The sequence below is a fragment of the Rattus norvegicus genome, chromosome 14, assembly GCF_021556685.1.
Source record: "Rattus norvegicus strain SHRSP/BbbUtx chromosome 14, alternate assembly SHRSP_T2T, whole genome shotgun sequence".
Lineage (NCBI taxonomy): Eukaryota > Metazoa > Chordata > Mammalia > Rodentia > Muridae > Rattus > Rattus norvegicus.
The window spans coordinates 10,496,811-10,519,776 of NC_141547.1; positions in this window are offsets into that span (position 1 = coordinate 10,496,811).

The following is a 22,966-nucleotide window of genomic DNA, read 5'->3' on the forward strand; positions in this document are numbered from 1 at the left end:
GACAAGGTTACAAAGGAAAGCACTGTGTCTAGCCTGACAGTGTATAAATAAAGACCCTAGGCACCTAAAGACACAGGACCATAACAAAGATGGATGGCAGGAACACAGGCTGCGATAAAATTGTGAAATGTTTTGGAAATATTGACTGAAGGATCTTAAAATAGCCGTTACTCCCTGGGAGCTTTCTATTTTAAGGACCCACCCTGAGAACGGATACAAAAGTTGGGATTCTATTTCACCTCCATCCCTGGTCCAGCATTGAGTTCCGTTGTACCTTTACCTGAAAACCGTGTGCCCTATTTGGTGTCCCGGCCTCTTAAGCAACAGGGAAATGACTCTACCATTTCTCCCTGGTTTGCTTTTTTGGTACAGCCAGGCTGATTCTTGAGTCCTAACTTCATTTAGGTTTCTTACCTTTTTGGAATTTCCCACCACCCTTCAGAACTCAGCTTCCTAAAGTCAGTTCTAAGAATGTCTAAAGTCTCCGCCATATGCACAGAACACTGCAGCACTAGAGAATGCCAAGACTGAGGGAGACAGAGTCAGATCGATGGATACAGGAGGCCCAAGCATGTTGTGGGTTCTCTCCCCTGTCGATGAAATCCTCAGTTGCCGCCGTCTCTTAGTTACTTTTAACAATGTGCCATGAAAGCAAATCAAGTCAGGTGCAGATTTAATAACTGTGATGTAATCTGAAAACATTGGCATATATGTAAAATAGCCAAGCAGATGTACTTGGAGATCAAGGGCCCATTTTAAGATGGTCCTGCATTTTATTATATTTTCTAACATCTCCCAGGCCTTAGAATCACAGTTTTTAAGTTACCCAGGATCTGATATTTAAACACATCTAGGGTCTTGCAACACTTTTTGGTTACCGTCGCTTAAGAAGGAATCAGTGTCTACTCAGCGTGCTGGCTTCCTCAGCAGCCAGCACCACGATGAAACCCGATCACGGAGAACATCTTCATAAGTGGGAAATTTACCTCATCAATCAGAATATCGTGCGCACTCCAATGCTTGCTGTCTATACTGTGACTATGAAACACTAGGCTTAAATGATGTGAACCCTTGACTTAATAAAATGTTAGAAGATTAAAAATAGCATCCGTGTCTGGTTAATTTGGGGTGCTATGCCCTCAGCCAGCTGCAAGAACAACATGATTTCAAATAGGCCCTTTCATGACTGAATTTAACCCCAATATATTAGGCAAATCTTTTCAGACACATGAATTCCCCAGCCAATTCAGCCAAGTTTCACCAACCATAATTTTTACTGTCATGAAGTCGTCTCTTAGGATGTTTGTTCCTTTTTTTGGAATCTGTTAAATTGCACGGTGAGTTCTTTCTGGACCACACGCTCACTTGTGGTCCCAGCCCACCGAAGGCCTTGCAGTATGTCTGTGTAGCTGACAAACAAACTTGCAAAACCCTTAGTGACTTCAGTGTTTCAGTGATCTTCTGTGTTATGGGCTTCCCTACAGCATGGAGGACGCTACTGGATGCCCTGGCGAATGCCCAGGCCTGTGAAGGAATGGCTGGGAGGAAAAGTGCAACCAACCGTGTTAACTTTGTTATCCCAAAGTCAGTCTTAGCACAGCTCAGTTCATAGCTACACTCCTTTTAGGCTCGTCAGGATATTTATATTTGACCTATAACTCCCTCTACACCCTCCTTGTGAAGCCATCATTGTCCTATCCTGACTTTAGACCTCTGTGTGGAATCAGCAGGACTGCCTTGCTCTGGGAAAGGACTGGGTTTTATGGTTCTCAGATCTCTGCACTCTCTTTTAAAGGAGCACGACAGACTCCACCGACCAAAGCAGAGAAATCCCAGCCTGCAGGGAGAGCATGTGATTGTGGCTGCAGCTTGCATGACAGTCATCTCCCACATCAAGTCCCATCTATGAGAGGGCAATATCTGTTCTCTCTTTTTCCAGTTCCTTCCCAAGGGATATAATTTTGTCACATGGGCACGGCCTACCAAACCAGCTTGAACAGACGGTGAGTTGTCTGACTGTGTACACGGGCCAGGGATGGGAGAGGAATTTGAGGCTGTGGTACACAGTGACCCCAAAGGGGAGAGAGTTCCTGGAAACTGAGCTTCAGCCGAAACCCAGGAGTTTAAAAAAAGTAAGAAAGTAAATGTCAGCTTACACCATGGGAGTAAGTTATTGACAGTGGATTAGAGGGGAAAAAAATCATAGTAATTATCTACACATTCCTATCAATAATGGGTTCTTATAATCTAATAATATTCCTGCTAGCCTCTACATGGGTTTTCAATGCTCATGTGTGTGGATATAAAAAGAGAATGTTAGAAAATAAAACAATAAAATATAAATGTTTGGTTGTGCTCCTGCTTAGTTTATTTTTCTGAGCCCTCCTACCTTGAATTCACAGATCTCAATATGAACCCTGTCAGCTGGTCATTAGAGTGAGTCCTATGACTTTAGAGCTGTAAGCGAAAGACATGTAAAGCCAAACTCTCGCTCATTCTTATCTTTTTCTCTACTTTGAAATTATATTCTTGCTTTTGGGAAAGGTTCCTCCCCCACTCTTTCTGTTTTATTTATTTATTTTTTGCTACTCTTGATTTTTTTAATCTTTTTTTAAATTGGATAGCTTATGTATTTACCTTTCAAATGTTATCCCCTTTCCCAGTTACCCCCTCGCCCATACTCCCTCCCCCAGCTTCTATGAGGATGCCCCCTCTCCCACCCAACCACTCCCACCTCAACACCCCAGCATTCCCCTACACTGGGGCATTGAGCCTTCACAGGACCAAGGGCCTCTCCTCCCATTGATGCCAGACAATGCCATCCTCTGCTACATATGTGGCTGGAGCCATGTGTCCCTCCATGTGTACTCTTTGGTTGGTGGTTTCACTTTTACCCGTGTACAAAATACAGCAGGGGCCCATAGGATGCTATCCTCCTGTGGTTTCCAATCCCTTTTCTGAGAACATTCAGAAGCAAGTAGGAGGCCATGGGATCCCAGTCCAGAAGTCTGCACTCATGAGGTATGGATGCAGATTCTAACTCTTATCATTTAAACATTTTGTGATCTTGAGTAAAACTTTCTGTGATGTAAGGACAGTAATACATGTCTCACAGAGCTGTTTTGTGGAGTGACTGAGTTGAAGGGTGGGAGATGAAGTGGTTCAGAGACCACTGTCATAACACGAGGTACACTTAAGGGGAACCTATTCTGCAACTCCAAGTTTTGGATACCTACATGACTAACTTCCTTATTTCCCGTACGTGTCCTACCAAGTACGACTTGGTTAACTCCCATTGCACCCTTGGGAAGTAGCTATCCTTCTCCCATTTCAGAAGACAAAAATGCCCAGCCAGGTGGTCCTGCCTACATTTCTAGTAGACAGCAGAATTAAGACCGGTATCCTGATCTAAAGCATCGCTCTATGTTGATGAAGTTCATGTTCTCCCAAACTCCACGATTTATCTCAGGGGCATCTAAGACAATCTAATGAGATTACCATTTGTCCTGAAGGCTAATGTTTGTGACAGATTTATAGGAGATTTATATGTTTAATGATCCTTTAAGTGCTTATTATATGTTGCACCCAGGAAAGTAAGGTACTCCTTAAAGCCACCCTCATTTCATAAACAAGGGAATGATTATACAAAGAGACTGAGTACTTTGTCAAAAATTCAGCGGGTGAAGGTAAAGGAACCAGATATGTATGATCTATCCCAAGAGGTCCACAAAACTGTGTCTTTGATGGTCTGGGAAAGCGTACCCACAAGGCATTTCAATCTAGGCACTAAACTTTAACCAATCAATCGTCTTCAGTCCCCCGTGGAGATTGTGACTCCCCATTCAGAAGACGCTGGCTCACACCATCTTCTCTAGGCCTCTGGGATACTTTATGCAGGAACTGCCCAGGGAAGAATCCCGTATCCTTACGTTTGCTCTTTACTTTTGTTCTTTAGGAATATGTGTGCTTAGAGGAGAGTGGCCCTGGCCTTTGGAAAGGACCTTCTTTCAACACCAGCTGTAGCCGTAGCACGGGGTTATTGTGCACAGCTACTGTATGTCTCTAAATCTAGCTTTCTCATTTAGAACTTAGAGGGTTACCATGACGGATGAATAGATGGTCACCAATGGGATTTTTCTTGGAGTAGATGTTTAATTAATGCAAATTCCTTCCTTTTTTGTCTTCTGTTGGGATGCATTCAAGTCAGTTAATCACTCAAACACTAACTCTAAGACCATCAGTTCATCCTAACATTTTGGGATAATTCATGTCCCTAATGGTTTTCAGAACACGAAGATAGGAATCTTCTGTACAGGTAGTCATAGGTAGTATTTGACAGCTCAAAGGGCTGGCTTATGTCAAACCTACCTTAAGATTCTGACCATTCAAGTAACTGACTGCTCTAGCATATGAGTGGCATGCATCATTAGAACTGTCAAGCTAATTTATTTAGATTAATATTCTTTTTCCTGGTGTCTGGAGTCACAGTGATGGCCAAATCAGCCCCCCTTTTTCAAATACAGAAGCAGGGAATGTAAAGAAATAATTTTGCCTGCTTTTATTGGCTACATCTTTTATTCATTTCTAAGGAAAAATTACATCCAGTCCTGTAGAAAATTCTGTTGAGTGGGAAGATGGTTTCTTAAACAGAGAAGGCTGAGGAAGCCTTGAGAAGTTGGGCTCCAATGGTGATTTTTTTTTTTTTGTAACAATTTCCATCAAGGGCTTTTCAACTTCGAAAGTCTGGGGAGAAAGTTGTCTAGTACATCCTGGCACATTGGCTCACTCTTCAGGAAGGACTATGACAAGAATAATTTCCTTGTTGATTCCAGAAAAATCAAAGAAATTAGATTATGAAAGAGATCCCACAGGAGCTAAAGCTTTGCCAGGGTCAGGAGGAACGCAGAGCAAAATTAGAGAATTCTCCTGCTGCCCGACCTGCAGAGATAAAAGTAGAATTTAAAACAAGAAAGAAAAGGGGAGGGATTCTGTTTCACTGCTAAAGATGAAAGAAAAAAAAAGGCATCGAGCCAGAGAAGCCATGGGTATGTGCCAACGGAACATTCTCCAGCTAGGGACTGTTAGCATAAGAGACAAACTCACAAAGGAAATCTATACAACTGAATGTTGTTATCGGGCCAATTTGCAAACACACGTGAAACTATCTAGGACTTAATCTGTGTCTCAGCACCAGATAAACTAAATTAGAGTCACATTAAGGCTGATGACTTCCCGGAACACAGGAAATGGCAGAAACCCAGTTAAAGCCAACACAAGGGAAGCAGTGTCAAGATTACACAAGGGACAAACCTGTCAACCTCCTCAGACAACCGCACAGGAAAACTATTGATACATTGAAGCACACAGTGACAGGCCCTCAGCGGTTTGCAATGGTGGTAGTGAGATAGATATGGTTACATTTTTATTTTTCATATTCTGAGCATAGAACAGGGGCCTAGTACAGGATTCTACCGCTGATTTACATGTCCAACTCTCAAGACATATTTAAGAGAAAGAGAAGTCTGAGAGTTTAGTTGGACGGACCATCCTGCTGAACCTCGATTTTTGCAACTTTTTAAAAGGGAAAATTAAATTACACAAACACTGACTTATATAAATGATATTTTAGAATATTAATAATGCTCCTTTAAAAGTAAAAAAAATACCTTCATTCTCCCAGTAATTTTCCTAATATTTGCTAAAGTCTCAATGAAGTTGGACAATAAGATATACGCCATTCACCTGGGACACTTTGGAAGGAGATTAATCTTATTAGAACTAAAATCACAAATTAGAGCAGTAAGTTTACTTAATCAGTTAGAAGTTCATAAAACATTTTTTAGTCGTAGGCATAACTGTGCCTAAACACAAAATAGATAAATAAATAAAATGAAGGAAGGAAGGGAGGGAGGAAGGAAGGAAGGAAAGAAAGAAAAAGCATGTAAATAAAGATGAATTAACTAGAAAAACTTCCTGCCAGTAGAAAGGACTGCTCATCAAAGCAGCAGTTGGCTGGGAGACTCATTAGGGCTTTGAGACACTGCCAGAAACATCTGGACACCCTTTGAAATATTCACTCAAACCTGACAACCAAGCACATTTAGCGCTTTCTGTGAAAAAAGTAGGATTGACCCTTTCAGTATCTACCCAGTCGGGGAAATACCTGTGACATGCATGAAATTGAACTTCACAGGACTAAGTATTTTCTGCAAAAATATTGGAATTTAGAGATGCAACATAAGCCTAAAAATAAATAAACCCTGTTTTCTATTGACACGAGGATGCTAGGAGGTAAACTTGATCTGGCTGTCTTAGAGAAGAGGTCATGTTAAACTTGGACACGAAGAGGTTTTGAAACTGATACTGATTGAAAACAGTCTGTTCGAAGTGATGTTGTGTTCGTTGCTTCTGATTTCATAGAGACCCAAGAGAAGTCATAAAACCACCATGGTTAGTCACAGATAGCCTATCTTGGAGGGCCACAGAGATGTGTGCTTCTGGAGTATGCTGATCTCAGCAAGTTGTTGTCCTTGGAACTCAGTGATATCTACAAGCGTGTCTTAGAAAACCAAGGAGCAAGCATAGCAAAGTTCAATTGATCACAGCTTTTCAGTTGTGCAATGGACTGCTTCAGTGACTCAGAACAGCAGCAGGCTGTCTGACCCTTGATTTCCCAGGTCAGAAGATGGGGCGAGGCTCAACTAATCGGGCCTCCTTATCTTCTCTGGCCTTTGCTGGTATTATAAGGTGGATTATGCCCCATCCACAATCACAACAGTTCTAAACTCTAGGAGCCCAGATTGATAGGTATCTGTGGATAAAGTGTTCTCAGGAGTAGCTAAGTTACAATGAAATCATCAGGCTAGCATCTGTCTATTCCCAGTAAGGGCTGGGCTGATGTCCGGTAAGACAAGGAAAGTTGGACAGAGGAAGATAATGTCAGGACATGCTATGAACTGGAAGGGAGAGTCTATAAGCCAAGGGAAGAGGACTGGAGTAAACCTTTCTCTCATAAACTGTAGAAAGAACCAGATGGATATGATGGCACAGGCCTTTAATCCCAGCACTTGGAAGCAGGTCTTCATGAGTTCAAGGCCAGCCTGGTGCACATATCAAGTGTCAGGCCAACCAAAACTACATAATGAGACCTCTTCTTGAAAAGAATAAAAGGAAAACAGCAAGGAAGGAGAAGAGGAAGGAAGAAGGAAGGAAGTCTAGCCCTTCAAACTCTAATACAATGAACTTCTATTCAACCTAGTCACGGTACTACAGTATCTCTCACAGCAGCATTGGCATGTGACTACCACTGTTCTCTCATGAATCTTCAGGCAGCTGGTGTTTGGGCAGATTGTTGGTTCTTAGGCTTCAGCTAGGATATGTGGAGAATTCAGGGCCTCTTGCTATGTGCTTGCTTCAACCATGCTCATTCACATGCCTATTTCTACATGCTTTCCCCCTCCAGTCACGCTCATTCACATGGCACCTAGATTGCATCTAAGAGAACAAGAACATGTCCTGTAATGCCTCTTAAGACTCAGAACTGGGCCAGTATCACACCTGCTGTACTTTATTGATCAGAATAAGCTCTGGACCAGTCAAATGCAACAGCATGTAGATAGATTCTTACAGGGAGGAACTACAGAATAGTATGACTCCTGCCCTATTTGACATTGCCTTACTGGAAGTCTTCCCTAGAAGATATATATGAGATGAGATTTTGTTCCAGCACAAATTCTAAACACATATCAAATTATGTATGTGTGTGTGTGTTATTATCCAACAATTAGAAATAGAGTGTTGAACATCATAAATTATTTTATGTATATTGATTGTTTATTTTATTGAAAATGATGGTGCTTTGCAGGGCTAGAGAGACGGCTCCGCTGTTAAGAGCCCTTGGTGTTCTCTCAGAGCACGTGGTTTCAGTTCCCAGCACCCACATGGTGGCTTGCATCATTTGCCATTCCTATAATTCTAATTCTGGCTTCCAGGCACACTGCACACATGCAGTGCACATACACACATGCATGAAAAACGTTTATGTACATTAAACATATTTTAAAATGGTGCATTCTCAGGCACCCTGGACATGAACCTACTTCCTGTGCACACTGGACATGAACCTACTTCCTGTGTAGTATTGATGACTCACTTGGACCTCTGTCTGAGATAACGGACTAAAGAGTGGCAGTAACAATGAGCAGCCTAAGCTTTTTTAGGATAAAAGAGGATGCTCAGAGGCTCTCCTTAATGCAACGATCAGTCCTTCTTCCATAACCTTGGTAAAATCACTTGTAAGGCATTTATACTCATACCTTCAATGTTATGGTGGTTTGAATAAGCTTGGCTAATGGAAAATGGCACTATAAGGAAGTGTGACCTTGTTGGAATAGGCGTGTCCTTGTGGTAGGAAGTGTGTCCCTGTGAGGGCAGGTGATGAGGTTCTATGCTCAGGCTCTGTCCTATGAGGGAGACCCTTTTCCTAGATGCCATTGAGACAGTCATCCCCTAGTTCACTTCAGGATAAATGTAGAACTCTCAGCTCCATCTCTAGCACCATGCCTGCCTGGATGCTACCATGCATCATGCCTTGATGATAATGGACTGAACTTCTGAACCTGTAAGATTAAATGATGTCCTTATAAGAGTTGCCTTGGTCATGGATGCCTTTTCAAGGCAATGGAAACCCTAACTAAGTCAGGTCCCTTAGAGCGTAGCTACCTTTAGTTCCAGGAGCACAGAACAGCATGGCTTTAACCTGATGAATCCTATGGAGAAACTCAGCTTCCAGCATCAGCTAGAGCACTTCTGGTCCAGGAGACAGGGTTCTGTAATTTTCTGAGCAGACCCACCTTATTAAGATGGGCGAGTTACAGAAAGGTCTTTCTTTGACCAATGTACACTCTTCATGCTGTTCAGGTAATCTTCCACACTGTTTAGAAAGTAATGGGCAGCTGGGGGGATGTGAAGAGTACATTGGGTTGTGTCTTAAAGGCATCACAGTCAGTAATGCCCTGGCCACTAGAAATTAGTGGCCACAAAACAGGCTAAATGGAGGTAGTGACTTTAGGACCCCTGATGTATTTTAATCTCGGTTGCAGCTTACATTTAAGGTGCTTTAAATGTCAGCTGTGGTTTTTGTGTTGTGCTCTTAATGCCTGAGAATGTCTTTGAAGCCAAGTTTTACGCTTTTGAGGCTAAGGAAGAGTACAATGATACTCATTTTACTGACTTTGAGGATGTCAGGTGACAGTAGCTATTTCTTGGGTGACAAAACCACTGAAGATGAAGATGAAACCCAATAGAGTCAGAAGGGCAGGGAGATAACTAGGGAGGAGATTTGAAGACATAGATACTCAAGGAGAGCCTGAGGATAACCCATATGGCAGAGATTTGAAGGTTATAAAGAAAAACCAGAGAGGTTTTGTAACAGAAAGATCCCATAGTAATCCTTCTTTCTGCATACCTTCCGGGAGAAGTATTATTCAGATATTTTAATGGCAATGGGTCTGCCTTCCTCTATCATGATATACATCACCAAGAAAAGTAACAACAGCTGCTTTGCTCACACCTTCTATAACTCTCGGAAAGCTTCTGGAGAGCAATTTTACCTTGCGGGAGTCGATGGAATTAACAGAGAAGCCCTAAGCACAGGAAAGGTGAATCAGGAGAATGAGCCCATGTGTAAGTTGTGGTGTTCAGGTCAAGTGTGCTACAAGGGCCTGCTCATCCAGCTGAAGGTGTCAACAGACAGGACTTACTCGATGTCAAGTGCAAACAAAAGTAATCACAAGTGACGAAGACCCTGATGCTGCTTTAGGATTACCGTATTGACACATGAATTGTTCTCTTCTGATTGTGGGTATAATGTGGTCAGCTGTTTCAAGCTTTGCTACAGCTGTTGACTCTAAGCAGGAGCTGCGAGGTATAATCAATCCTTTCCCCCTCAATTTTGTTTCACAGTATTTTATCACAGCAGCAGGAAAAGAAGCTAAGGCAGATAGCTATGTGTATTGTTGGCATGTGAAAAGCTTTGATGCAAGTGTCTGAAGAGATCAAGATCTGATGAATTTTTCAGTGATGAGCTTTAGTCTAGAGCAGGGGGCAGGGTTCTAGACTTTTTGGACAGACTCCATGGCCATGATGTCAGAGATGGGAAAGGGCATAAGATGAATAAAGAATGAAAACATGATTTATTTTCTTCCACACTATCCACCCATTCATTTTCCAGGCCAGTTTTCTAGTCCAAAATCTAGAGAGCATGGAAGTCAGTCTTTAAACACACCTGACACTGAGAAGATACTGCTATTCCAGTCAATGTGTCTGGTTCAGTTAACACTTGACCAAAGGATGTGGTGTCTTTGCCACCCACTTAGCTCTCTGTGCTCACTCAGAAAATAAGGCGCAAGCCAATTTTTCACTATAAAGCTCACACTTCCTTGGTAACTGAGAGATCTCGATTTCATTTTCTAGTCTACTCTTGCTTTGGAGTTTTAAAGAGATTGTAATTCAATAAAAGGGCTCTATTTCAGTCACTTTTTTCCAGATAAGAATATTATTTTGGTAGTGTTGAATAAAGATATATGCCAGGGGCCTTACCAGTTGCAGAATCCCTGGAATAAAGCTGTAAGCAAAATGGGGCTTCATCTTGAACCCATAGAACCTTAGTGCAGATCACATATTCAATTTTTTTTAAAAATCCCACATAAAACATCAGTGAAATTATAAAAAAATCCTTTAAACTTAATATAACACATGCCATGAAAGATTACATGCTCAACAAGCATACCTGGGGGTCTCATCAGCAGCTGCATGATGAACTGTGTCTCGGGAATGCCAACTTGTATAAGTTAGACCCCCCCCTATTATAGTATAGGGATAGATAAAACAATGATTTGTTAATTAATTGAAAACAAAGAGTTATGGTCATTAGTTTTTATAGAAAGTACATATATTTCTATGACAGAAGTGTATAAAGCTGAAATAGAACAAAGTCTTTAGAGGCTGAGATTTGACGGGCCAAGTAAAGGTGATACTAAGCTGAGAACTAAAGATGAAACAAATTATCACTGTAAGGAGAGGTAAGAAGTGCAAAGCCCCAAGGAGTGAAAGACCTTATACAATGGGATAGGAGTCAGACCATGCAAGGTCCCCTGAGAAGACAGAGGTCTGGATTTGTTCTAATGAATGGGAAGCTTATAACTGATTTTAAGTAGAGAGAGGCATGTTCAATTATAGAATACATGCAGAATAACTGAAAAGATAAGAAATAGAGGCAGTGAAAGCAAATTTGAAGTTGCTGCTATAGCACACTTACAAAGGGATAGTAGCCTGGACCAGAAATTCCAGATACAGGACCAGACAACAGATGTGGGAAACCATGATGCACAATACAAAGTTTCTAGAGAAGAAAAGAGTAGAGCAGAAAGATGTCATTCAACTGAATGTATGACAGAGCAGAGATCTAAGCAGGCCTCAAGTTTGAAAAGGCTACTGCTCTGTTTTCCCCAGAGATCTTAATATAAAACATTTCTCAGCAACTAAATAGGTAAAAACAAGTCTACAAGATTCCACCTTCCTATTCACAAGTCTAGATAGTTTTACCTTTAAACTTTCAAGTGTCAATTTATTTCAAGATACACTGTTGATTGTTCAAATGCAGTTTAATAATGCCCCTTAGAAGAGAAGTGGATTAGGTAGTGTTCCTTCTGTTTCTGTTCTGTGGAATAGTTTGAAGAGTATTGGTATTAGCTTTACTTTGAAGGTCTGGTAGAAGTCTTCAGTAAAACCATCTGGCCCTGGGCTTTTTTTGGTTAGGAGGTTTTTGATGACTATTTCTATTTCCTTATGGGTTGCAGGACTGTTTTGATAGTTTACCTGATCTCTATTCAACTTTAGTATGCAGTATCTGTCTAGAAAACCATCCATTTCATTTCAGATTTTTCAGTTTGGTAGAGTATAGGCTTTTGGTAGAGAATAGGTTCTGATGATTTTTTGAATTTCCTCTGCGTCTATTGTTATGTCTTTCTTTTCATTTCTGATTTTCCTAATTTTGATACTGTCGCTGTGCCCTTTAGTTAGTTTTGCTAAAAGTTTGTATATCTTGTTGGTTATCTCAAAGAACCAGCTCTTGGTTTTCTTGATTCTTTGTATCTTTCTCTTTGTTTCTAACTGGTAGTTTTCAGCCCTGAGTTTGAGAAACAGAAGGAACAGTACTGAATTCATTCTATGAAACCACAGTTTCTCTGATACTTAAACCACACAAAGACAAAGAAAGAGAACATGAGACAAAATTTACTTATTAATATCAATGCAAAAATACTCAATAGAATTCTCACAAACTGAATCCGAGAACACATCAAAACCACCATTCACCACAATCAAGTAGACTTCATCCCAGGGATGCAGGGATGGTTCAATATATAGGGATCCAACAACAATAATACACTATATAAACAAACTCAAGGACAAAAACCACATTGTCATCTCATTAGACGCTGAAAATGCCTTTGACAAAACACAACACCTCTTCATGTTAAAAGTCCTGGAAAGATCAGGAATTCATGGCACATACCTAAACATAATAAAATCAATATACAGCAAACAAACAGCCTACATCAAATTAAATGTAAAGAAACTAGAAGCAATCCCACTAAAATGTGGTACAAGCCTGCCCACTCTGTCCCTATCTATTCAATATAATACTCAAAGTTCTAGCTAGAGTAATTAGACAACAAAAAGAGATCAAGAGGATACAAATTGGAAAAGAAGTCAAAGTATGCTATTTGTAGATGATATGGTAGATTACATAAGTGGCTCCCAAAATTCCACCAGGGAACTCCTACAGCAAATAAACAACTTCATCGAAGTGGCAGGATATAAAATTAATTCAAACAAATCAGTAGCCTTCCTTTATACAAATTATAAATGGGCTGAGAAAAATTAGGAAAACAACATACTTCTCAACAGCCAAAAATGGTATAAAATATTTTGGTGGAACTCTAATCAAGCAAGTGAAAGATATGTAAGACAAGAACTTCAGGCCTCTGAAGAAAGAAATCAAAGAAGACCTCAGAAGATGAAAATATCTCCCATGCTCATGGATTGGTAGGATTAACATAGTGAAAATGACCATCTTACCAAAAGCAACCTACAAATTCATGCAATCCCCCTCAAAATCCCAACACAATTCTTCACCGACAAGGAAAGAGCAAGTCTCCACTTTATATGGAAAGACAAAACACCCAGGATAGCCAAAACAATTCTTAACAATAAAAGAACCTCTGGGGGAATCACCATCACTGACCTCAAGCTGTATTACAAAGCAATAGTGATAAAAATCACATGGTATTGGTGCAGAGACAGACAGGTCAATCAATGGAATGGAATCAAAACCCAGAACTAAACCCACACTTATGGACGCTTGATCTTTGACAAAGAAGCTAAAATCATTCACTGGAAAAAGAAAGCATCTTCAATAAATGGTGCTGGTCTAACTGGTGGTTTATATGTAGAAGGATGATAATACATCCATATTTATCACCATGCTCAAAGCTCAAGTCCAAGGATGAAGGACCTCAATGTAAAACCAGATACACTGAATCTAATAAGAGAGAAAACGCCTCTTATTCATTGGCACAGGGGAAATTTCCTGAACAGAACTCCAATTGCTCTAATATCAACAATTAATAAATGGGACCTCATGAAGCTGTAAAGCTTCTGTAAGGCAAAAGACACTGTCAATAGTACAAAATGGTAACGTACAGATTGGAAAAATATCTTCACTAATGCTACATGCTATAGAGGGCTAATATCCAAAATATAGGAAGAACTCAAGAAGTTCACCTCCAAGAAAACCAAATAACCCAGTTAGAAACTGGGATTCAGAGCTAAACAGAGAATTCCAAACAGAAGAGTTTCAAATGGCCAAGAAGCACTTACAGAAATGTTCAAAGTCCTTAGTTATCAGAGAAATGCAAATCAAAACAACCCTGAGAGTCCTCCTTACACCAATCAGAATGGCTAAGATCAAAACCACAACTGAAAGTGCTGGTGATGATGTGGAGAAAGAGAAACACTACTTCAATGTGCTGGTGGGATTGCAAACTGGTAAAACTACTCTGGAAATCAATCAGGCAGTTCCCCCTGAAAACTGGAAATAGTTCTAGCTGAAGACCCAGTTATACCACTCTTGGACATACACCCAAAAGACTCCCCACCATGCTACAAAGACATGTGATCCATTGTGTTCATAGCAGCCTTATTTGTAATAATAGCCAGAAGCTGAAAACAGCTCAGATGTCCCTCAGCCAAAGAATGGATACAGAAAATGTGGTTCGTTTATACAATGGAATACTATTCAGCTATTAAAAGCAAGAACATCATGAATTTTGCAAGCAAATGGATGAAACTAGAAAATATCATCCTGAATGAGGTAACTCAGACTAAAAAGACATGCATGGTATGATAAGTGGGAGGTGGGGGGCACTTTAGAGACCAGCGAGGTAAGAGACTTTAAGGACTCAATGGGGGTGACCTTAGCTAAAATGCCCAACATTGGGGAGAGGGAACTGCAAGGAGATCCACCTCCAGTAGGTAGACAGGGCCTTAAGAGGAGGGACTGGGTTACTAACTCACAGTCAAAATTTCTGACCCAGAATTGTTCCTATCTAAAAGAACTTCAGGGACAAAAATGGAGAAGAGATTGAAGGAAAGGACGTCCAATGACTGGCCCAACTTGAGATCCATCTCGTGGGAAGACACCAAGGCCTGATACTGTTAGTGAAACTATGATATGCTTACAGATATGGGCCTAGTATGGCTGTCCTGTAAAAGGCCCTACAAGCAGCTGACTAACCCAGAAGCAGATACTTACACCCAACCATTGCACTGAAGTTGGGGATCCATGTGGTTGAATTAGGGAAGGATTGAAGAAACTGAAGGGGAGGGTGACCCTATAAGAAGACCAGAAGTCACAACTAACTGGGACTCCAGGGAGCTTTCAGAGACTGAGACACCAACCAGGAGTACAGACAGATTGGTCTGAGGCTCATGGCACAAATACGGTAGCAGAGGTCTGCCTGGTCAGGTTTTAGTGAGAGATGTGCTTAATGCTCAAGAGACTTGAAGGGGATGGGAAGGGGAAGGCTGGGGGTGAATACCCTCTCAGACTCAAGAGGGAGGAGGAATAGGATAAGGAACTGTGGGAAGGGGAATTGAGGGGGTACAACATTGGAATGTAAATATTACTAGTAGTATTAATAGAGAAATGGAGTGTTTCAAACAGAAATTGGGCTGCAGACTCGGGAGTGCTAGTATAGGAAGATTTGTGCACCGATCTGCAGGGTAGGTTGAGGACCAGACCTTACCTTAGGCATATTAGAGAGCAAGAGAAGGGTAGTGGCCACTGAGAGTAGGAGTGCCACAGCCATATACAAGGGGTGTGTGTGTGTGTGTGTGTGTGTGTGTGTGTGTGTGTGTGTGTGTGTGTGTGTTTGGGTGAGGGGCAAGTCTGTAGTCAGAAGCCAGGTCAGATATCTTTGGGGGTCAAATCTAATCAGAAAATGAATAGGTTCCCTACTCTATTTTTCTCATATAAATGTATTTTTGAACCATGTCTCTATGTTGACTGGAGAAAGGTAGAAAGCTACTTTGCCTGATGTGGATAAAGTGTCAAAAGCAATATATTGGTCTGTTGATTCCTTTTTATGAAAGCACTAAAAATGACATCATTTTCATATTCGGAAATTCTCACTTTGTTCAGACTTGATCTGTATGGTTTGCTTTAAAGACAATGCTGCAGAAACCCCGGTCTTATAAAAGCTTTTAACCAAACACATTAAATTCTGATATTTCCTACAATATTTCAGTTTTGTCTATAACGACTTATTTTTCCTTTCATATTCTCCTTTTTCTTGACGTTCCTGTTAGCCTCGAGCTCTCTTTTGGTGTCTGAATTAACCAGTCCTCTGCTCCACAGGTTTTATAAACCTGAGATGAGTAACCCATCCATCTCCCTATAATGAGCAAAAACACAGTGCACACAAGTCTGAGGTACCCAGTCTGCCTGCAGAGTAAAATTAAGGCCATCCTAAAGACGGGTTCAGGAGACTTGGAGAATGAACTGCATTAAACATGACACCTGGTGTTGAAGTGTAAGGGGAAGCATGCCAATATAGAGGCAGGAGAGGGAAAGAAGGTTAGACATAGCCAGATGTCAGACAGAACATTCCAAGAAAGGCAGGTGATTTCAGAGGCAAGATGGAGAAGGCCCAGTGAGGTAGGAGAAACACCAGGCAAAGGGAGCAAGAATTATTCTGAGAATATAGTTTCAAATCCTTAAGTATAGTAGAAGTACTAAGAAAGAGAGGGAGCCTAGAGACGAGCAGAAGCAAAGTCCTCCAGGGTTTGTAGGCTGGTGAAAAGGAGTTTGGATTTTATTTTCTGTGCACTGGAAGGGGATATAGGGAAAGATCATAGCAGAGAGTCAACATGGGCAGACGTCACATTCTGCAAAGAATACATTGTGTGCACTCTGAGTGAGGTCAAGCACACCACAGGTAACCCTGTTTAGCTGCTCCTGTAATGGGACAGTGAGCGATTTAAAACCTTGTGTAAAGCAGAAGCCAAGAAAGAGCATGACTAGGCCTAACTGAGGGATTCAGAAACTGGAAAGCCCAGGACCTGATGATGAGATATGAGTGTGTGCTGTGTGGTAGGCTTTGTAGAAGGTTTGGGCTCTGTGGCTTGGGAGACGAATAAATGATGGTGTTACTATGGGAGGGGAAGAAGCAGGATGGCTGCAGGACTCGTGTGGGTAAGTGGGGCAGATGGGAGAGGGAAACAGCCCTTGGAGGCATTCTCAGAGTAACGTGACCGCGTGCTGTTTGAGGGGGCAAACGTGTAATTGAATGATGTCCTCATAAAACTTCCTCAGTGAAGGGGGTTCTCAAAATTGGTTTTAATAACCCTCATGCCTTTGGAACCCATGTTTGGCATTGTAACATAGTGTCTTCTCTTTATCCCTTAGGAAACCTGCATTTCCTCCTGTGGTTTCCGGCTCAGTTTACCTGACACATCCCACCTATTTAGTGGAGCTCATTGCTTCCAAGTCGAGATAGGGTCCTCTTTCTTATCAGTCACCAGGAATCTTGTTCAACCCTTTCCTGCCTCTATTATGGTCCATCCCTGTTTGACCAGTACACCCACCCACCATCCTACTCTCAGACTTCAACAGACAACAACTCTTCAGCTATTGCTATGCAGAGATACTCAGACATAGACCCTCTTTGAATGCATCGTTTCAGATAGGTTCCGGAGAGGGAGAGAGAGGGTCTTTGTCCTGCTTTATACTTCTGTCACCATTGCACTCAGTTTTAGTTCTAAATTAGTTAACTAAGGATGCTATTACGGGTGGACTATGTCACCCCAAAAAGTAGGCTGCAGTGCCCACTGCTAGTTCTTACGGATGTATTATTTAAAGGTGAGTTTTTGAGGATATTGTATGTAAGAGGAGTCCCTGAGAGTGGTCCTGATCTAGTACACATATTGTTCTTATGGACAAGGGAATTTGTTATATAAGGAGACTGCTGTGGGATGACAGATGCAGAAGCTGAAATTCTATGGTGACAAGCTAAGGGACTCACTCCAAGGGCTGGTGACCACCACCTGGAATTTTAGATGACGGCGTTTTTAAAAATAGGATTTAGAGAAAGGGTGCACTGCTGATGCCTTTAGACATCTAGTTTCTAGAACTGTGAGGCAACACAGTCCTACTGTTTCATGTAATCAGGGCATGGCAAGTTGTTATGGTGGTCCTAGGAAATGGATTCAGAAAGCACATTTCTTGGAATAACAAGTGGCATACAGACTTTCTGGGGCCCACCTGCTTGTGTTCTGAATGCTGTTCCTACTTGCCTCAGACTTGCCCGTGCGTGCTTGTGTGTGTGTATGTGTGTGTGTGTGTGTGTGTGTGTGTGTGTGTGTGTGTGTGTGTGTGATCCCCCCAAAACTTATAATCTAGGAACTTCCTTGAGGAGAATATTTACAAATTTAATATTATCCTCTGGATCCTAGTAGAAATTCCACATTATCCAAACCAGCTCATGAAGGAGCAGAAGTCCAGCATGGGCTCAATCCACCAAATCATCTCAGCCTCTGACTTACTGCACAGTTCTTAAACATCTAAGGAACAGAGAACTTACTTTTTTTCCTATTTGACTCCTTAAATTACAATTCTGCTTATGGGATCAATGATCTGACCAATGCACGAACTAACAGTTTCAGCTATTAAAAGACCTCCATATGGTTGATTTTTCCTCTGTATTTCTCTGGGTCCTAGAGAAAGTGATGAAATATTCTACAAAGGACCTGAAGTTGGCCTTGTTGCTCTTAACCACAGATAGAATGAGACTAACTCGATGTCATGACAAAGACTGTAATATAATTCCCAAGTGAAGAAAATGCCGCCCTCTTCCCTAGGCTCCATTTCCCAGCCTACAACTCTGCTTGCTTTCCTGGAGGCTTGCCAGCATAGGACACCCAGGCAAGACCCCTCCCAAAACCCTTGGTGGCCAACTCCCATTAAAACACACTCAATGGCCTTAAACTGTGCCCCACCCCCTAGACTCCATTTTCCAGCCCACAATTCTGCCTGCTTTCCACGAGACCCTCTGGCACCAGGGACACCAGACCACAATAGTAGTAGGGTCTCCAGAGACATGGTTAGTGCCCATAACCCCAGATCTGAAAACAGGAATAGAATTAATAAAGGAAACACAAACTGAGGGTATCCTGGAGATGAAAAACCCAGGTAAGTGAACAGAAACTACAGATGCAAGCATCACCAACGGAGTACAGGAAATAAAAGAATATTAAGCACAGAAGATATGGCAGAGGAAATTGATACATTGGCCACTAAAAAGTTTCTGACACAAAAACCTCCAGGAAATCTGGGCCACTGATGAAAGACCGAACCTAAGAGTGATAGGAAGTTGGAGTAGCCATTCTAATATTTAATAAAATAGACTTTTAACCAAAATTAAACAGAAGAGATGGAGAAGGACACTTCATTCTCACCAAAAGAAAAAATCCAACCAGGTGATATCTCAATTTTCAATATCTATGCCCTGAATGCAAGGGTACACAAATCTGTAAAAAAAAAAAAATTACCAAAACTTAAATTACATTTTGAATCCTCTACATTTAATAGTGGGTGTCTTCAACACCTGACTCTTACCAATGGACAGGATGTCCAAAGAGAGACTAGATAGAGAAATAATTGAACTATAAGACATTATGACTCAAACGGACCGAAGGAATATCTACAGAACATTTCATCTAAATATGAATGAATATACCCTCTTAGCATCTCATGGAACCTTCTTTCAAATTTAGCATACATTCCATCACAAAGCACGCCTCGACAGATGCCAGGAAAAATGGGATAACCCCCTGGATCTTATCAGATCATCATGGGTTAAAGTTTGACTTCAATAACAACAGAGACAACAGAAAGTCTACAAACTCGTGGACACTGAGCAACTCTCCCCTCAACAGTGTCTGGGTCAGGGAAGAAACAAAGAAACAAAAGACTTTCTAGAATTCAGTGAAAAGGAATGTACAGCAAACCCACACTTATGAGACACAAGGAAAGTGTGCGAGGAGGGAAGTTCATAGCACTGAGCGCCCGCAGAAAGAAATTAGTGGATTCTCATTCTAGCAACTTAACAGCACACCCGAAAGCTCTAGAACAAAGAGAAGCAAACACACCCAAGAGGAAACAATCAAACTCAGGATGGAAATCAGTAAAATAGGAACAAGGAGAACAACACAAAGAATCAATGAAATCAAGAGTTGGTTATTTGAGCAAGTCAACGTGATAGACAAGCCCTTAGCCAAACTAAAAGGCAGAGAGACAATATCCAAATGAACAAAAAGTGGATGTCCTGTAGGATTCTGTGCTAGAACCATCTGGCTCTGGGCTTTTGCTTTGGTTGGGAGACTTTTAATGACTGCCTCCATTTCCTTAAGAGTCACAGGACTGTTTACATAGTTTACCTCATCCTGATTTAACTTTGGTAAGTGGTATTTATCAAAAAAAAAATCACCCATTTCACTTAGATTTTCAAATTCTGTCAAGTTCAGGCTTTTGAAATACGACCTAATGATTCTTTTACATTTCCCTGGTGTCTGTTCTATACACCTTTTCATTTCTGATATTAACAAAAGCTAACATCAACACTCCTCAATTATTCCACAAAATAGAAACAGAAGGAACATTGGCAAACTCACTGTATGAGGCCACATTCACCCTGATACAAAGATTCAATGAAGATGGATAATCTCAGACCAATTTCCCTTATGAATTTTGATGCAAATATACTCAATTAAATACTTGCAAACAAAATCCAAGAGCACATCAAAAGCATCATCCATCATGATCAAGTAGGCTTCATCCCAGGAATGCAGGGATGGTTCAATATACAAAAGTTCATCAACATTAATCTACCATGTAAACAAACTGGAAGAAAATAATCATGTATATCATCTCATTGGATGCTGCAAAAGCCTTTGACAAAATCCAACAGCGCTTCATGTTAAAAAGTCTTGAAGAGATGATACAATGCACATACCTAAATACAATAAAGGCAACATACAACAAGTTAATAGCAGACATCATATTAAATGGAGAAAAACTTAAAAAAATTCCACTAAAATCAGGCATAGGACAAGGCTTTCCACTAGTTCCATATCTCTTCAATATAGTACTTGAAGTTCTAGCTAGAGCAGTAAGAGAACTAAAGGAGATTAAAGGTATACAGATTGGAAACAAAGAAATCAAAGTATTGTTATTCACAGATGATATGCTAGTATACATAAACAACCCCCAAAACTCCACAGAAGAACTTCTACAGCTGATAAACACCTTCGGCAAAGTGGCTGGATACTTAATTAATTAAAAGAACTCAGTAGCCCTCCTTTATACAATGATAAATGGGCTGAGAAAGAAATCAGGGAAACAACACCCTTTCTAATAGCCACACGTAATACAAAAATCTTGGTCTAACTACACAGGCAAGTGAAAGACCTGTATGACAAGAGCTCCAAGTCTCTGAAGATATTGAAGAAAATAGAAATATAACCCATGCTCATGGTGATTCAGTAGAATTAATATAGTAAAAATGGCCATCATACTGAAAGCAATTTACAGATTCAATGTAATTCCCATCACTGTTCCAAGACAATTCTTTACAGACTTTGAAAGAATAATACTCAATTTTGTATGGAAAAACACAAAACCCAGGATAGCTAAGATAATCATGTACAATAAAGGAACTTCTGGAGCTATCACCATCTCTGATCTCCAGCTATGCTCTAGAGTAATGGTAGTAAGGACTGTGTGGTATTGACATAAAAAGACAGGTTGATCAATAGAATTGAATTGAAGACACAGACTTAAATCCACACACTTAAGGAAACTTGATTTTTTAATGGAAAGCCAAAATTATACAATGGAAAAAAGGAAGCATCTTCAACAAATGTTGCTGGTCTAATTCGATGTCTGCATGTAGAATAATGCAAATCAATCTATATCTATCACCCTGCACAAATCTCAAGTCCAAGTAGATCAAAGACCTCAGATACATTAAATCTCACAGAAGAGACAATGCCTTGAAGGCATTGGCACAGGAGATTTATTCCTGAAGAGCACACTAAGAGCTCAGGCACTAAGGTCAACGATTACTAAATACACCTCATGAAACTCAAAAGCTTCTATAAGGCAAAGGACACCATCAAAAGGACAAAAAGGCAGCCTACTGAATGGGAAAGATCTTCAGCAACTCACATCTGACAGAGGGTTGATATCCAAAATATGTAAAGAACTCTAGAAACTAGTTATTAACATAACTCACTTAAAATGTACAGATCTAAACAGAAAATTCTCAACAGAGGAATCTCTAATGGCCAAGAAGCTCTCAAAGCAATGTTCGACACCCTTAGTCGTCAGGGAAATGCAAATCAAAATGACTCTGGGATTCTGTCTTATACCCATTGGAAAGGATAACATCAAAATCTTGGGAGCAGCTCATGCTAGTGGGGATGTGAAGCAAGGAGAACAGTTCTCCATTGCTGATAGGAGAGTAAAGTTGTACAACTACTTCAGAAATTAACTTGGCAGTTTCTCAGATAACTGGAATAGATCCACCTCAAGACACAGCCATTCCTCTCCTGGGCATATACCCAATAGATGCTATCACAAGAACACTTGCTCATCTTTCTTCATAGCAGCTTTATTTGTGGTAGCCAGAAACTGGAAACAACTTAGATGTTTCTCAACTGAAGAACGGATACAGAAAATATGGTTCATTTGCTCAGTGGAATACTACTCAACTATTAAAAAGAAGGACATCATCACATTTGCGGACAAATGGATAGAACTAGAAAAAAAAATCCCCCCTGACTGAAGTAACCCAGACCCAGAGAGAAAAACATGGTGTGTATTCACTTATAAGTGGAATTAGTCATAAAATTCAGGATAACCATACTATAAACCACAGACCCAAAGAAGCTAAGTAACTAGGAGTGTCCAAGGGGGGTGCTGGGATCTCAAGGAGAAGAAGAAATAGATTAGACATTAGGTGTGGATAGATCCAGGGTATTGGGTGAAGTGTGGGGTGGAGGTGGGATGGAAACAGGAGAGATGAGGTGGGGGGAGGATGGAGGAAGAAAGTACTGGGAGAGACAACTGGATTGTGGTGGGGGTGGGGGGTAGTGCATCTCCAGGAACAGTTAGAAACCTAAGACAGTGGAAATGAAAACTCCAAGGAAATCTACGAGGGTGACTCCAGCTAATGCTTCTGGCAATGAGGGATATGAAGCTTGAAACAGCCATCACCTGTAACCTGGTAAGACTTCCAATGGAAGGACTAGGCTGTTAACTCCTCTTATACACTCAGTTTATCCT